The sequence below is a fragment of the Melopsittacus undulatus genome, chromosome Z (assembly GCF_012275295.1).
Source record: "Melopsittacus undulatus isolate bMelUnd1 chromosome Z, bMelUnd1.mat.Z, whole genome shotgun sequence".
NCBI lineage: Eukaryota > Metazoa > Chordata > Aves > Psittaciformes > Psittaculidae > Melopsittacus > Melopsittacus undulatus.
The window spans coordinates 79346056-79354869 of NC_047557.1; positions in this window are offsets into that span (position 1 = coordinate 79346056).

Below are 8814 nucleotides of genomic sequence, written 5' to 3' on the forward strand. Positions count from 1 at the left end.
TGGTACTAACCATGAATATTAATGGAAAACTTTTCAAGAAGCTGGTTTTAACACAGCCATACTGATTATCACTTCTCTAGAGCTGGATTTAACAAAGATTAAAATGTTTAAATGGAGATTTCTAGGTTTGAGCCAATGCTGGCTTTTATTATGGTTTAGAACAGTTCTCTGCCTTCTATAAATAAAGACCTCTGAAGTTATCTGAGATGTAGCAGTTGTGAGAAGAAGACACGGTAGGACATAATTACTTTTCCACTAATCTTAATTTGCATTGCTTATCTGACATACAGCAGACTTCAACATTACCGGAAGTGGCAAATTGAGAATTGCAACGCCGTAAGAGAAATATTTTAGTGATGTAAGATATACAGTAAAGATGCCCACCATAAGCGCATAGCAGGATAAAAGAATAAAATTATTTCTAATGAACTGTGGCTATAATACTAAATTGGAAGACAAGGAAGGGCTATTAAGTGAAGCCCTTCCAGCTTACTCCAATTTAGAAGTTGCCTTCTCCTTCCTTTCCCTTTCTGCCTCCCAACAATGAACTCCAGTGAGCACAGAGACAGCCTCCATGGATTCCCATTCTTTCATTCCCTCTTCCTTTTTTTTTTTTTCGATCTTGGGTCAAGGAAAGCTCAATTCTCTCAAAAATACTGCTCTTTGCAATCTGTAATAGGAGCAGTAGTCTCACAAACTGATTCAACATACATTTTAAAAAGTGATTTCAGCATTAAAACTGAGCCATTAGGAAATTAAATTCCACTAATGTAAAATAACAGACTTCTGAGAGCATTTAGGCCCCAAAACCTCAAAAATAAAAATGTGTTTAGTAGTAAATGTAAGCCAGACTAGGTCTTAGTCTTGCATATACATTCCACAAAGCATAGTGCTTACTACACAGTTTATTGGCATCAAAGAAACTGGCCATTATGTGAGTACTTATTCTTATTTGATCACGATGATCAAATGCTAAGAACTTGATAGATTTTTTTAAGATTTTGCTGTATTTGAAAATGTATTTAGTTCTGAAGAAAGCTACAATATTTTAAGCATTTTTTACTGTTTTGTCATGAGGTATCATATTTTTGATGTTAAATCTGTACTATTATTAAATCTTAAATAACAACCAGTTCTTCATGAATGTTGTAAGATTTTATTCCATTGTAACTGAGACTTTGCAGCTGAAATTAATTGCAGTAGCTAAATAATGAAGCTACAACAATAGGTGTTTATAATGAACATGGTGACAGACTACACTGAAGACACAGAGAAGACACAGACAAAAGAAAATCCCCTACAAAGTGCAACACTCTTTTCATACTCACCTCTTCTACCTGAAGTAACTGTTCAGGAAGGACATTGGTTTCATTTGCTCTACTTTCTCCTATTAAAAGCTCCCCACTAGCTTTCTTCAGAACTCCTGCACAGTATGATAAAAGGGATCAAAGTTAAGATTAATTCTGTAGAAAAGTCAGCAGCCTACAACACATTCTGATATATCAATATGAAGCATAAAAATACCCTCAACAAGATGTAGGGGAACACTAATGATAAAGTCAAATTGAAGTTGTATGCAGCTCCTTTTATATAACATGATGAAATCCACATCCCATTGTATTCAGATTTTATACAAACATACATATAAATGTGTAAAATATAGTTTCTTTTGTCATTAATTCATTTTTATACTGATTGTGTAGTCACATATTCCTAGGGAGAACAGATAATGTTAGAACAGCTATGTAGAAATTGATTTCTATTCTTTGTCCAATACATTTTATGAATTGTACACTAATGTATTTTTATAGTTTTTACTTATTTGAAAATGCCAATATGATAAGAATAAAAAGGCAATTAATACAGTTGGTTTTTATAAGCAAATAATGGCAACAGGAACAGGATCAAGTGAAGCTCCTTAAGAACGGCTGGTATAAAGCTCATTCAGAAATCACAGAATCATAGAATCAGAACGGTTTGGATTAGAAAGGACCTTAAGATCATCAGGTTTCAACCCCATGCCATGGGCATGGATGCCTCACATTAGACCATGCTGCCCAAGGCTCTGTCCAACCTGGCCTTGAACACTGCCAGGGATGGAGCAAGCACCACTTCTTTGGGGCAACCTGTGCCAGAGCCTTACCACCCTCACAGTAAAGAACTTCAACCTCATATCTAACCTGGACTTCCCCTGTTGAAGTTTAGACCCATCACCCCTTATCCTATTGCTACAGTCCCTGACGAAGAGTCCCTCTCTGGCACCCTTGTAGGCTCCCTTCAGATACTGGAAGGCTGCTATGATTTCTCCGCACAGTTTCTCTTCTCCAGGCAAATCCTGGAGTAATGGGAATATTGCCTCAGTTTTGACAAGAACAAATTAATATCTTGGGTAGACATAACTTGCATCAGCATTTCAAGCAATCCAGGTGGTTTCTGGAGTGTGCTGATGATAACTTCCTCCTCCAAGTGATAGAGGAACCAGTGAGAAGTACTCCACTGGATCTCATACTCACCAAAAAGGAAGGGCTTGTTGGGATGTGAAGGTCAAAGGCAGCCTTGGCTGCAGTGACCATGAGATGATGTTATTCAGGATTTTGAGGGCAGGAAGAAGGGTGAAAAAGCAAGCTCACAGTCCTTGGACTTTAGGAGAGGAGACTTTGGTCTCTTCAAAGATCTGCTTTGAAGTGTCCCATGGGATGTCCCCAATGGAAATGGGCTGACAAAGCTTGTTAATATTCAAATATCACCTAATCCGAGCTTAAGAGTGCTGGGTAAAGAAAAAAATGCCAGGAGGTCTCTGCATGGATAAACAAGGAGCTCCTAGCTAAACTCAAACACAAAATTAAGTTTAAAGAGGGTGGAAGCAAGGACAGGTAACCTGACAGGAACACAGAAACAACATCCAAGCACCAAGGAACAAAGTTAGAAAAGCCAAAGCTCAAATGCACCTAAGGGATGTCAAAGGCAAAAAGAAGAGCTTCTATAAGTACACAGGTGACAAATGGAAGACTAGGGAATATGTAGGCACATTGCTCAGTGATACAGGGGGTCTGGTTACACAGACATGGAAAAAGACTGAGGCACTGAATGCCTGCTTTGCCTCAGTCTTTCCCAGCAATATCAGCCTTCAGGAATCCCAAGTCCCAGATAGTAATGTTGGAACAAGGAAGACGTATTTTTGGTAGACAGGGATCAGGTCTGGAAATACTCAGGTAAACTGGACATAAACATAAACCCATGGCCCTGATAGTATTCACCTGGAAGTTACCAAGGGAGCTGACATATGTTGTTGTAAAGACTCTTCAATAACCTTTGATTAATCATGGCAAGAGAAGAGTCCAAAGTCTGAATGAAAGCAAAATATCACTTACACCTTCAAGAAAGGCAAGAAGGAGAACTCAGGGAATCACAGACCTGTCACCTCACCTCAGTCCCTGGGAAGCTGATGGAGCAGCTAATCCTGGAAAGCATTTCCAGGCACATTAGGGACAACAAATTCATCAGGAGTACTCAGCATGGCTTCACGTAGGGGAAGTCATGCTTGACCAATTTGATAAACTTCCATGAAGAAAATATTGGTCTGGTAGATGAGAGGAGAGCAGTGACCATTGTCTACCTGGATTCAGTAAGGCCTTCAACACTGTTTCCATATAAGATCCTGTTATCTGACACAGAGTATGACAAACTCTTGATGTGTGAGGTGGATAAGCAGACAGTGAGGTGGGTTGAAAACTGATTGAACAGCCAACCCCAAGAACCAGTGATCAGTGGCACAAAGTCTAGTTAGAGGCCAGTAACTAGTGTTTGCAGCTGACACCAAAACTGTGAGTGGTGTAGCTGATATTATCAGAAGGCCCTGATGACATCAAAAGGCACCTCTACATGCTTGAGAAACAGGATCAGAAAAACCCTTAAGAAAATAAAAAAGAAGTGCAAAGTCCTGCACCTGGGGTAGAGCAACTCCAGGTGCCAATATAGGCTATTGGCCACCTAGCTGGAGCACAGCTTTGCATGAGGACCTGGCAGGCCAGATGTACACCAAGTTGAACAGGAAGCCAGCAATGTGCCCTTCTTGCAAAGAAGTTCATGATATCTTGGGCTGCACTGACAGCAGGGTCAAGGGAGGTGATCCTTCCCCTCTACTAAGCCCTGGTAAGGCTATACCTACCATGTTGATTTTGCTGAGGTGAGTAGCTGGAGAGAGGATGCCTGCAACACCGGAGCAGAGCGGGGAGGAGATCAGCGTCCAGGAGCTTCACCACAGAGCAACAAGAGCCGCTGAGGAGGGAGCCCCAAGTCCTCAACAGGACTGGCCCAGGAGCTGGCAGCTCAGCCTACCCGAGGGGCTGACTCACCGGGGGGTGGAGACAGGAGGAGTGGCACCAGCTGCGAGTGGTTAAAGCCTACTCAGGGAGCGTGGCGACCAGGAGTGCGGTGAACAGAGCAGGCAAACAGAGCGGGTAGAGGCAGTTTGCATGACAGTTCGCGTGGGCAGCCAAGCGGGCTGGCAAGCGGGCTAACCACCTCATCAAAGAGGACTCGCCTGGAGCTCAGGAGGGGAAGGAGTTGCTTTGTTTGTGTGGAGAGACATAGATGGATCGATCGACCAGATAGATCATGGTTACAACACGATCAAAGCGGTAGGGAGTAATAATTGTGGGTATCCAGACTGAGCCTTCCTGCAGACATGCGGCCGTGCAGGTCTCTGGCTGCAGCGAATGCCTGAGCCCGGCACCTGTATTGGAGGGAGGCAGTGACACTGCTTGTGTTCGCTGTGAGCAAATAAATGATCTGCTCAGGCAGGTGGTTGAACTGAGGGAGGAGGTAGAAAGGTTGAGAGCCATCAGGGAATGCGAAAGTGAAATAGATTGGTGGAGCCACACCCTAAGGCAGGGGCAGAGGGAAGTGGTTGAACAAGTGATGGATCCCCTTCCCTCCTACCATCAGACAGAAGGAGAAGAACTTAAGGGACAAGGATGTACGGAGGGAGGTCCCTCCTCGGAGAGGTAAGCGAAAACCCGCGCAATCCCTTCCTCCCTCCCATGTTGCCCTTGAATAACAGGTATGAGGTCTTGGAACTAGAGGGCCAGGTAAATGGAGATGGAGAGGTACATCTATCTAGTGAGTCACTAGGGATTGTCACTCACCCCATGCCTTAGAACTTCCCCAACAAGAAGAAAAGAAGAGTAATTGTGTGGTGGTGACTCCCTTCTGAGAGGAACAGAAGCGGGCCCATTTGTCAACCAGATCCATCCCACAGGGAAGTCTGCTGCTTACCTGGGGCTCGGATTAGAGATGTTAAAAAGAAACTCTCTGATCTGGTGAAGCCCTCTGACTACTATCCGCTGATGGTTTTTCAGGTGGCAGTGGTGAAATTATTACAAGGAGGGCAAGGGCAAGAAGAGAGACTTCGGGCCCTGGGACGGCTGGTTAAAAGGGTCTGGAGCGCAAGTGTGTTTGCCTCCATACCTGTTACAAGAAAGGGTGAAGAGATAAATAGGAAGATCTGCAGATTAATGTAGGCTAGCGTGAAGTTCGCCATAGGCAGGGTTTTGGATTTTCAATCATGGGCTGCTGTATGAGAACACCTGGTTGCTGGGGCAGGTGGGATACACTAGTCCCAGAGGGGAAAAGGGTTTTGGGGCAGGGTTAGCAGGGCTTATTGAGGGCTTTAAACTAGATATGAAGGGGGGAGGGGATTTAACTGAGCCTGTTAGGGACAAGCCCAAGAGAAACATGCTAGGCTTGAAGGATGGCGGACTAGGGAGGACTATCAATCTATTGTTTCATTTGTGAGAAAGATAGTTTAGACCCTGTCCTGCAGTGAAAAAGGGTTCATAGGACAAGAGTAGCAGAGCTAAGTCACAGAGCTTCAGGTTAGATTCAAAGTGGAGGGGGGGCGTAGCTGAACTAGTGAGGCATGTTCTACTTAATGAAGACCCAAAAGGCCTCCCACTCCCAAGGGGTGCCATCAGTGTGCTCTGTTCGCTCCCTGAAATGCCTGTACACCAATGCAAGCAGCTATGGGGAATAACAGGAGGAGTTAGAAGTCTGTGTGCGGTCTAAAGGTTATGACCTAGTAGCAATTACAGAGACATGAGTGGGACAGCTCACATGACTGGAATGTGCTCATGGATGGCTGGTCCTTTTTAGGAAAGATAGTCAGCAAAGCGAGGTGAGTAGAGTTGCTTTTATGTGAGGAGAGCGACTCGGAATGTTATGAGTTCTGTCCAGGGGCAGATGAGGAGAAAGTGGAATGTCTGTGGGACGAATTAAGGACAGGCTGGTACGGGGGATCAGTGTGGAGTCTATATAAGACTTCTGATCAGGATGAAGGGGTGGATGAGGCTTTCTACAGCAACTGGAAGTAGCCTCGCGACTACATGCCTTAGTCCTCATGGGGGATTTTAACTACCCTGATATTTGATGGAAGACTCAACACAGCCATCATTCACAGTCTAGGAGGTTCCTCCAGTGCATTGACGATAACTTCTTAATGCAAATGGTGGACAACCAACTAGGAGAGGAGTGCTGCTAGATTTAGTACTCACCAAAAGGAGGGTTTGGTTGAAGTGGTGATGGTCAATGGCAGCCTTGCTGCAGTGTGACCATGAGATGGTGGAGTTAGGATCCTGTGTGGGAGAATAGAATACCTAGCAGGCCACAGTTCTGGATTTCCAAAGGGCCCAACTTTGGCCTGTTCAATCACTGCTAAGGGAAAGTCCCAGGGAAAGGGTACTAGGTGTAAAGGGGTCATGATAGTTGGTCAGCATTCAAGGACCACTTCTTCCAAGCTCAGGATCAGAGCATCTCAATGAGTAGAAATCAAGTAAGGATCTAGAGACCAGCGTGGTTTAAACAAGGAGCTGCTGGGCAAACTCAAGTGAAAAGGAGAATCTATGGATTATGGAAAGAGGGGCTGGCCACTTGGGAGGAAATAAGGACAGTTGTTAGAGGATGTAGGGAGGCAATTAGGACAGCTAAGGCCTCCTTGGGAAATTAATCTTGTGAGTCGGATAAGGACAATAGAAAGGGCTTCTTCAAATACATAGCAAATAAAACTAACACAAGAGGGCAATATAGGCCCACTGTTGAATGAGGTGGGTGCCCTGGAGACAGGAGATATAAAGAAGCAGAATGTTTTGAATGCTTTCTTTTGCCTCTGTCTTACTCCTGCAGACTTCCCCCAGGGGCCCCAGATTTTTGTAGCCCCAGAAGGAGTCAGGACAAAGAGGAGTTTGCTTTGGTAGATGAGGATTGGGTTAGGATCAGCTATGCAATCTGGACATCTATAAATCAATGGGTCCAGATGGAATGCACCCACGGGTGCTGGGAGCTGGCAGAGGTTCATTGCTAGGCCACTCTTCATCATCTTTGGTAAATCGTGGGAAACGGGAGAGGTGCTGAGGATGGAAGATGGCAAATGTCACACAGTCTACAAGAAATGGCAAGAAGGAGGACCCCCAGGTAATTATAGACCGGTCCAGCCTTACCTCCATCCCTGGAAAGGTGATGGAACAACTTATTCTTGACTCCATCTCTAGGCATATCAAGGATGAGGGGGTTATTAAGAACAGCCAACATGGTTTTACAGGGAAGTCATGTTTGACCAACCTTATAGCCTTCTATGAGGAAGTGACTAGGTGGAGGGATGATGGTCGAGCGGTAGATGTGGTTTTCTTGATTCAGTTAAGGCATTTGATACTGTCTCCCACAGATTCTCATAGATAAGCTAAGAAAGTGTGGGCTTGACGATCAGGTAGTGAGGTGGATCAAGAACTGGTTGAAAGGAAGAAGGGCAGAGAGTTGTGGTCAATGGCGTGGAATCTAGTGGAGGTCTGTGACTAGTGGAGTCCTCAGGGGTCGTGCTGGGACCAGTGCTGTTTAATATTTTCACAACGACTGGATGAGGGAACTGAGTGTACCCTCAGCAAGTTCTCTGATGGCACTACATTGGGAGGAATTGTGGCTGACCCACCAGAAGGCTGTGTTGCCATTCAGAGAGACATGGACAGGGTGGGAGAGTGGGCAAGGGAGAAACTTGATGAAATTCAACAAGAGCAAGTGTAGAGTCTTGCATCTGGGGAAGAACAAACCCATGTACCAGTACAGGTGGGGTTGACCTGCTGGAAAGGACTGAGTGAAGGGGAAAGGGACCGGGGGGGTCTGGTGTCGAGAGGAGGATGACATGAGCCAGCAATGTGCCACTAGTGGCCAAGAAGGCAAATGGCATCCTAGGGTGAATTAGAAAGGGTGTGGTAGTAGGGCAAGAGAGGTTCTCCTCCCCCTCTACTCTGCCTTGGTGAGGCCGCATCTGGAATATTGCATCCAGTTCTGGGCCCTCAGTTCAAGAAGGACAGGGAATGCTTGAAAGAGTCCAGCGCAGAGCCACAAAGATGATGAAGGGAGTGGAACACCTCCCTTATGAGGAGAGGCTGAGGGAGCTGGACTCTTAGCTTGTGAGGAGATGAGGGGTGACCTCATCAGTGTTTACAAATATGTAAAAGGGTGGGTGTCAGGATGATGGAGCTAGGCTTTTTTCAGTGGATATCCAGTGATAGGAAAGGGGCAAACCATGTGAAACTGGAGCATAGGAGTCTAGTTAACATCAGAAGAACTCTTTACTGTGAGAGTGACAGAGACACTGGAACAGGTGCCCAGAGGGGTTGTGGAGTCTCCTACGTGGAGATATTCAAGGCCCGCCTGGACAAAGTTCCTTGTGTTGTACTCTAGGTTTACCTGCTCTTGCAGGGGGGTTGGCATAGAGATCTTTTGAGGTCCCTTCCAACCCTCAGGATTCTGTGATTCTGTGTA